Source organism: Papio anubis, chromosome 16 (assembly GCF_008728515.1).
Source record: "Papio anubis isolate 15944 chromosome 16, Panubis1.0, whole genome shotgun sequence".
Taxonomy (NCBI): domain Eukaryota; kingdom Metazoa; phylum Chordata; class Mammalia; order Primates; family Cercopithecidae; genus Papio; species Papio anubis.
Genome location: NC_044991.1, coordinates 35,671,414 through 35,680,742, shown reverse-complemented (window position 1 = coordinate 35,680,742; position 9,329 = coordinate 35,671,414). Strand labels below are relative to the sequence as shown.

The following is a 9,329-nucleotide window of genomic DNA, read 5'->3' as shown; positions in this document are numbered from 1 at the left end:
TTCAGTGACATTAGATACATTCACAATGTTGTGTAACCATCACCACGATCCATCTCTGGAACTTTTTCATCTTCCAAAACAGAGTACAGAGTACTCTGTGCCCATTAAACAACTCCCCATTCTCCCTTCCTCCAGTTCCTGGAATCCACCGTTCTACTTTCCGTCTCTATGAAGTTGACTACCTCAGTATCTCATATATATGGAATCATACAATATTTGTCCTCACCTATTATTTTTGACTTATGTAAAATTTCAGTATTTTACACACTTTTTTAGTTTTATTTGTAAAAAACAAATAATCCTTTATTAGGATACATTTATAACATGGTGGTGGTGTAATAAACCTTAAAAAATAGCAGTTTGGAAAGAAAAGGTATATAGATTAGGATGGAAGAAATAAACCTGTCTTTGATTGCAGATGATGTGATTGCCTGTATAGAAAATCTGAAAGAATCAACAGAATAACTGAAACTTCATAATAATTTTATAGCAAGCATGCAGGATACAAGGTTAGTATACACAAGTCAATTACTTTCCTATATGCCAGCAACCAATGAATGAGTGGAATTTAAAATGAAAACACATTACCATTTATATTGGCAGCCCAAATTTGAAATATTTAGATACAGATCTAACAAAATATGTCGAAGGTTTATATGAGGAAAATGACAAAACTTTGATTAAAAGGAAACAAAAGACTAGATAAATAAAAAGGCATTCAATGTTTATAGACAGGACAACTCAATATTGTCAAAATGTCCGTTCTTTACCACTTGACTGGTAGATTCAATGCAATCCCAACATAAATCCCAACAAGTTATTCTTGTTACATAAACTAATTGATTCTAAGTTAGTTTTTTTTTTTTTTGGCCTCTGAACTTTTTATTGGCTTCCTGCTCCCCAAAGGGTCTCCTGCTTCTGCTGGCTTAATGTCTGAGAACTTTGGTGTCATTGGTTTCAGGCACCACTTTGCCATCCAGCCTGGTGAGTAGTGTTCTTTTGGATGGTTTACATAGAATTGCTGCTGTCCAGGGCATCACCAGTATTGAAGTCATTGCTGTCTTCCAGCAGGCGGCAGTAGGTGGAGATCTCAGCCTCCAGCTTGACCTTGATGTTCAGCAGGGCCTTGTACTCCTGGGCCTGGTGTTGTCCCTCTGCCCGGGTCTGTGCCAGCTCTGACTTCAGATGCAGCAGGATCCCGTTGAGCTGCTCCACCTGCAGGGTGTAGCAGGCCTCCACCTCCCTCAGGCTGTTCTACAAGCTGGTCTTCAAATTTCTCATGGAATCCAGGTCGATCTCCAAGGACTGGTCTGTATGTCTCAGCTCTGTGAGCATAATCTCAGGAGCTCCAACCTCTGTGGACTGTGTGGTGACCACTGTGGTGCTCTCCTTAATCTGCTGAGACCAGTACTTGTCCAGCTCCTCTCGGTTCTTCTGAGCCAGCTCGTCATATTAGGCCTGGATGTCTGTAATGATCTCGGCGAGGTCCTGAGATTTGGGGGCATCTACCTCCATGGTCAACCCAGAGCTTATAATCGGGCTTGTAGGCCTTTTATTTCCTCTTTGTGGTTCTTCTTCATGAAGAGCAGATCCTCCTTGAGAGCCTTGATGTATGTCTCCAGCTGCAGCCGAGTCACATTGGTGTCATCAGTGACCTTGCAGAGCCCCTGGAGGTCGCTCTCTACAGGTTGGAGCATGGCCAGCTCTGTCTCATACTTGACTCTAAAGTCATCAGCCGCAAGATGGGCGTTGTCGATCTGCAGAACGATGCGGGCATTGTCCACAGCATTTGCGAAGATCAGAGCCCTCAGGTCCTTGATGGTCTTGAAGTAATGCCCCCAGGCTCTGACCTGGGGTCCCTTCTTCTCCAATTGCTCACGGATTTTGCTCTCCAGCCTCTGCTTCTTTATCTCCAGGCTCCTCACTCTGTCCAGGTAGAACATCAGGTGGTCATTCAGACTTTGCCTGGTCTCCTTCTTGTTCTGGATGCCTTTATTCCTGCCAGACTCCCGGCCATCCCTGCAGCCAGGGCTCCAGACACCATGCCGCCCCGGAAGCTGGTGGAGCGGGACATGGAGATCAGGGAACCAGAGCTCCAGCACCTGCATAGACGCTGGCCTTGCTGCTGACCAGCAGGGCACTCTAGCTTGGTGCCTGGACAGAGCCCAGGGACTAGTAGTTGGTGGAGAATGTGGAGCGAGTGGTGAAGCTCATGCTGTCTGAGGAGGAGAGTCAGAGGACAGTACTCAGGCTTTGCCGATGGTCTTGATTCTATGTTTGTATGGAGAGGAAAAAGACCCAGAATAGCCAACTCAATATTGAAAGAGAAGAAGGTCAGAATACTTACACTAACCAACTACAAGGCTTACTGAAAGCTACAGTAATCAAGATGGTGAGGTATTGATGAAAGAATAAACAAATAGTTCAAAGGAAGAGAACAGAGAGCTAAGTTATAGACCCACATTAATATAGTCAATTACTCTTTGATACAGGAGCAAAGGTGATGCAATGGAGAAATGTTGTATTTTCAATAAATAGTACTGGAACAACTGGACATTTCTGTGTAAAAAAAATGAATCTAGATCAAACCTTACATCCTACACAAAAATTAACCCAATAGAGCATAGACCTAAATATAAAATGCAGAACTATAAACCTCCCAGAAAATAACAGAAGAAAATCAATGACTTGGGTATGGCAATATAACACCAGAGGCAAAATCCGTAAAAATAATAATCTGGATTATATTAAAATTAAAAATTTCTGCTTGGTAAAATACACAGTTAAGAAAATGAAGACAAGCTGAAGATTGAGAGAGAATATGTGCAAAGGACACATGTGAGAAAGGATTGTTATCCAAAATATGCAAAGAACCCTTAAACTCAACAGTAGGGAAACAAACAACTCATTTTAAAAATAAGCCGAAGACTGAAACAGACACTTTGCCAAAGATATACAGATGACAAACAAGAATATGAAAAGATACTGCACACCGTATGTTATTATGGTATTATAAAAAAATAATGAGACATCACTATTCATGAGAATAAAAATCCAGAACACTGACACCACCAAATACGGCGAGGATGTTGAGCAACAGAAACCCTCATTCACTGCTGCTGAGAATGCAGAATGGTACAACTACTTTGGAAGATGGTTTGGTGATTACTCACAAAATTAAATATACTCTTAACATAGGATTCAGCAATTGTGATCCTAGGTATTTGCCCAAATGAGTTGAAAACTTATGTCCACACTAAAACCTTCACACAGATGTTTATGGCAGCTTTATTCATAATGGCCAAAACTTTGAAGGAACCAAGATGTCCTTCAGCAAGTGAATGGATAAATAAATTGTGAAACATTCAGACAATGGAATAATATTTAGCACTTAAAAAATGAGCTGTGAAAAGACATGAAGGAATCTTAAATGTATATAGCTAAGTGAAAGAAGCCAATCTGAAAGGGTTACATACTAGATGATTCCAACTACATGATGTTCTGAAAAAGGTAAAACTATGTGGATAATGAAAAGATCAGTGGTTGCCAGGGGTTGGGAGGAGGGAGGAATGAATAGATGAACCACAGATAATTTTTAGGGCAGTGAAAACTAATCTGTAGAATACTACAATGTTGGATATATGTCTATTGAATACAAATCTATTGAATGTACAGCACCAAGAGTGAACCCTAATGTAAACTATGGACTTTGGGTGATAATGGTGTATCAGTGTAGGTTCCTGGATTGTAACAAATGTACCGCTCTGGTGGGGGATGTTGATAGTGGAAGAGGCTGCACAGATGTGGGGGTGAGGGGTGTATAGGAACTCTGTGCTTGTCTATTAATTTTTCAGTGTACCTTAAACTTCTCTAAAAAATAAAGTTTGTTAAAAAAATAATGTCTCAGCCCTCTCATTTTAAGTATAGGGCAACTGCTGGCTAATAACAGCCTCATATTGTGCTGAGAAACTGGAAGCAACTCCTCAGTTGGTAATAGCCTCAAGGTACCACCCATATGTCTGCTGGCATCTGGGACAGGACCTTTTTTCTTCTTCTGTTCTTGGGATAGTCTCCTGGAAGCCAGCCCCTTCTGAAATGGCCTGAACTACATCTATTCTCATAGCCTTAGGACCTCCTTCCTGTAGTTGTTCCCTTTCTCCTGAAACAATTTCCTCTTTTCTTTACTAGACCATCCCCATCGGCAGGTAAACATGTTCTAATATCTTCCATGCAGAGAAGCTTTTTTCCTGGTCTCATATTGCTCCTGTGCCAGAGTTGGTTCTTCACTGTCTATGTTATAGCTTCTCAAGGGTTCCATCTGTTCATACTCACCTCTCATTCTCTTGTCAGCTCACTCCATCACTCTATTGAGACTCTCTACATGGAGGCCGGGTGCAGTGGCTCACACCTGTAATCCCAGCACTTTGGGAGACCGAGGCAGAAAGACCACCTGAGGTCAGGAGTTCCAGACCAGCCTGGCCAACATGGTGAAACCCTGTCTCTCCTAAAAAAATACAACAACAACAAAAAATAGTCGGACAACGCAGTGGCATGCGCCTGTAATCCCAGCTACTCGGGAGGCTGAGACAGGAGAATTGCTTGAACCTGGGAGGCAGAGGTTGTGGCGAGCCAAGATCGCACCACTGCACTACAGCCTGGGTGACAGAGCAAGATTCCATCTCCAAAAAAAGAAAAAAAAAGAAAGAAAGAAAGAAAAGATTCTTCATGGACACCAAGATCTTTGTGTTTCTAAATTCAACAGCCACTTTCTATTATTCCACATAATCTTAGCAACAATTGAGCAACCACTCAGCAACCACTGCCCTCTTCATGTAATACTTTCTTCCCTTGGTAGATCCCCTACCTCCCTGAGTACTTTTTCCTTATACTCTCCTCTGCTCATCCTCCAAGTGCTGAAGTGCTCTTTCCTGGGCACCCTTTCCTTCTCTATCTGCAAACTCTCTCTGAGTGACAACATTTAGGCCTGAGACTTCAAATCCTCTACATGAAAAGACTCCAAAATTTCCACCTGCTCCTCTCACCTAAACCCATAAACCCAACTTTTCATGGATGTCTATAGGGAACATGTCTGTAATGGCCCAAACAGAACTCCAGGTGTATTCCCCCAATCTACCTAGAATATTTATCATTTCATTTCTGCAAACAATATTCAAAATTGTTTCAGTTTTTGCTAAAGCCGAAAGTCTATGCAACCTCTCTGAATTCTCTTCTTCACTCACACCAGCAAGTCTTTGTTTCCTTACATAAATAAATATCCTGAATCCTTCACTTCTGTGAATTCTCACTACCTTAGTCCAAGCTTCTAGAACACTGGAAGAGTCTGTAGTCTCCTAAGGCATATCCTGATTCAGTCATTGTTCTGTATGTTTTAATCCCACAGAGACACAAGGAGATTTTTTAAAAGCATGGATCACATTACATTCTTATTTCAGACTTTCTAATGAACATGTCTCATTGCTTACAATACAGTCCAAGCACTTATCTGGGTTCACTTACCCTACTTGGTCTCACCCTTGTCCCCCCTTCTGATCTTGTCTCCAAGATGCAGCTTCAGTTGCCTACACCTCCACAAGCCCATATTTGTTTCCAGGCTTAGCACTAGTTATTTCCTCATCAAGGAATGCCATTGACCTTGATCTTTGCAGAGTAGGCTTCTTCTTGTTGCTCAGATCTTAGATTAAGTGTAAAATCACCCAAGATGTAATCTGTCCAGAGTTGCTGCCCAAACATGGCCATTTGCTCCATCTAAAGTTTCTGGATAGCCTTTTTCATCCCCTCATTCTCTCTCTCTCTTTCTTTCTTTCTCTCTCTCTCTCTCTCACACACACACACACATACACACACACACACTTTTTCCATTACTGTTGGCCTTCTTCACTGCTGTATTTTTGATGCTGAGAAACCTGTCTGGCACACAGTGTGTGCTCAATAAATGGCTCTGACTGAATAGATGGATGACACAGTGGAATGACTTGCCCCAAATTGCTCAGAGAGTGGCAGGAACAATGAGAGAGTCTACAACCCTTGACTCTTTGCACATTACACCATCCCCAAAATAGGAAGATTGTAGTACCATCACTTTTTTTGAAATATTATTTGGCCTTTAAAAAGAGGGAAATTCAGTCATTTGTGACAATGTAGATGAACCTGGAGGACATTGTGCTGAGTGAAATAAGCCAGGCACAGAAAGACAAATTCTACATGATCCCACTTACATGCAGAATCTAAAAATGTCTAACTCAAAGCAACAGAGAATAGAATGGTAGCTACCAGAGGTTGGGGGCTGGGAGGAGGAATGAGGAGATATTGATCAAAGGGTTCAAACTTTCTGTTAGAAGGAAAAATATGATTTTGGAGTCTATTGCACAGCATGGTGACAATAGTTAATAAGAAAGCATATTTAAATTAGCGAAAATAATAAATTTCCAGTGCCATAACTCATAAAACTCACTGACAATTTCAATTTCAAGTGGTAACTTAGATTTTGGTGTTAAAAGAGGTGCAAGACATGGTGAAACCCCGTCTCTACTAAAAATACAAAAAAAAAAAAACTAGCCGGGCGTGGTGGCGGGCGCCTGTAGTCTCAGCTACTTGGGAGGCTGAGGCGGGAGAATGGCGTGAACCCGGGAGGCGGAGCTTGCATTGAGCCGAGATCAGGCCACTGCACTCCAGCCTGGGAGCACAGCGAGACTCCGTCTCAAAAAAAAAAAAAAAAAAAAAGAGGTGCAAGACCATATCACAAACAGCAAGTCTAGACTAGCATTTGCAAGTGACTAAGAGTTAAGATGATTCCTCCACGTTAAAGATCAAATAAATCTTGATAGTATGCCTGTTTGTCCATAAAAAGTTAGTTTTACATATTAACAGTGACTTTTGTGCATATTTAAACAGAACAAAAGGTAATTTATTACGTTCTCCAGAAACTGATTTTGCAACATTGCTAAACTAGCAGATTGGAGAGATGCTCACGATTCTCAGATGGCATGAGTGTTTCTCAGCGTGGGCATCAGAGCTGCCACTGCTTGGCATTCCAAGAACTTCCCAGCTGCAGGTTCATCACCTTCTCCTCCCTGGAAAGGCATGTGAGATTCTGCACAGAGACAGGAATGTCGTAAGCAAAACTTGCTCTGTGCTTTTCCGTTATTTGAGGCAGGAATTAATTCCCTGGCTGAATGCCACGGGTTACTTATTCTGGATATTACATTGCACTTTATTAGATGCAAATAAAACTTTTATGAAAGTGTTTATAGGAGTGAATGCAGAAAGATCCACTTATATCTCATAGGTGCCAAAGAGCCTGAAGTCATGCCAGTGGTGGAGTGCTGATTGGAACGGATTGGGTTTGGATGACATCCCCACTCATCTGTAATGGAAGCTGCATCAAAGGAAACCTTCCACAGGTACCTGTAATCTGCCTTGGTTCCTTAGACTTGTTTGTAATTGTTTTTATCCTTTCACAAATTGTGCAATACTGCTTATCAAGCAATGATTAGTAAATGAAGTTGTCATTATTTTATCTTACTGAGTAATATCGGGAGTTATAAAAAGAAAATGTTTCCCAAGCCTTCCCCCCACGACTCTAGTTATCTACAATGCATTGGCCTTAACACTAGCCTACAGCCCTAAAATGGTATCCGATACTTGTTCATCAGCTTCTTTTTCTTTTTCAGATAGAATAAATTTTGGAAAACTCGGGTGGCTTTTGGGTGATGAAGTTAATGATAATTGCCACTTTTTTTCATGAAGTTTCTTGGACTTTGAAGACTTTAGGAACAATAATAGTGATACTGGTAATATGTCACCTTGTTCTCATGTTCTGTGATTCTGAAGGTGAATCTATGTATCATTTTCATTTGACCAGTGAGGAAAATAAGGATGAGAACATAATTTAAACCTGGTCAATTCACAGGCAGGGACGAGGTGGGACTCTCAGTCAATTCTCTGACTTCCGGTCAGAAACCTTGACCCTGAGCGGTTTTCCTACATGAATAGGTTAGATATATTAATGAGTAGGTAAGGTGAGATGTGGGCCCTTTAGGTCCGGGTTGAGTTATCAAATCTATGAGGAAAACCACATCCACTAGAAGTCAGAGAATCTGAATGTGAGTTCCACCCCTGTCCATTCTTATTTACCAGGTATAAATGTGTTCTCATTCTTATTTTCATTCAGAAGCCAATGCTGACCACCATCTACATCAACTGGAACCTTTCTGGAATCCACACAGTGCAATGATCCTTAGAAAAAGCTAACTGGGATTAAGTTGTTACAATAAGAAGGCCACCAACACTCAACTGGAACCCTTCATAATCCCAATACAAGGAAAGATTCGGGTCTCATCCTGATCGCAGACTTTGTCTTGGTATTTTAAAATCTGTATTAGTGAATAATTTCAAATTTTAAATCTACCTACATAGTTGACAAAGACTTTGGAGTGTGATGATTTTAATGTGTATCTACGAATTCTTTAATACTCTTTCCTTCAAAGGGTAGAATACATTTTCACTTTTCTTAAGTGTGGGGTAAACTTAATGACTCATTTTTAACAAATAAATTAAGGCATGCATAGAGGTGTCACTTATAATGCTAGGTCATAAAAGACATTGTGTTTCCTGAGCTGTACTTTCTCCTGGATCATTCATGCTGGAGGATGCCAGCTGCCATATTGTGAAGACACTCAAGCATCCCTGTGGAGAGGTCCCCATGGCACAGAAATGAACTCTCAGTCCAAAAGACAACAAAGAACTAAGGCCTCCAGCTAGCAGCCATGGGAATGTGTCATCTTGGAAGCCGATCCTTTAGCCCCAGTCAAGCCTTCAGATGACAGTAGCCCCAACCAATATCTTCACTGAATCTTCTTGAGAGACCATGTGCCAGCATGACCCTACTAAACAACTCTCAAATTTCTGACCCTCAGAAATTGTGTGAGGTAATAAATGTCTTTGTTTTAATATGCTAAGCTTTAGAGTTGTTTGTTACTCCAAATTAGACAACTAATTCTGAATGCAATATATACACTCAGTCAGGTCTACTCCTCTGCTTCTTGAGGCCTGGGGAGAGTGGAAAGAGTGATGGATCCCCACTATTATTGCACCCAGGGTACACTGGTCTGGGTTTAGAATGTCTTGTGCTTTTTCAACCTTCTGTTCTCACATTTCTCAGTAGTACATGTATTAAACTCTCTTCAATAACCCACTTTGAGTCTGCCATTTTTCCCTGTTATGTACCCACCTGAAGTGGCTGCCATGTAACATCTACCCAAACTCCAGCAAAGGGTGGTGGTGTCACCTGTGCTGTGAATACCTCCCAG

General features: G+C 41.3%; 1 pseudogene; it reads right to left on the bottom strand.

The window, feature by feature from the left end:
- Positions 1-778: 778 nt before the first annotated feature.
- Positions 779-2,933, bottom strand: LOC101013486 (annotated as a pseudogene).
- Positions 2,934-9,329: the final 6,396 nt, after the last annotated feature.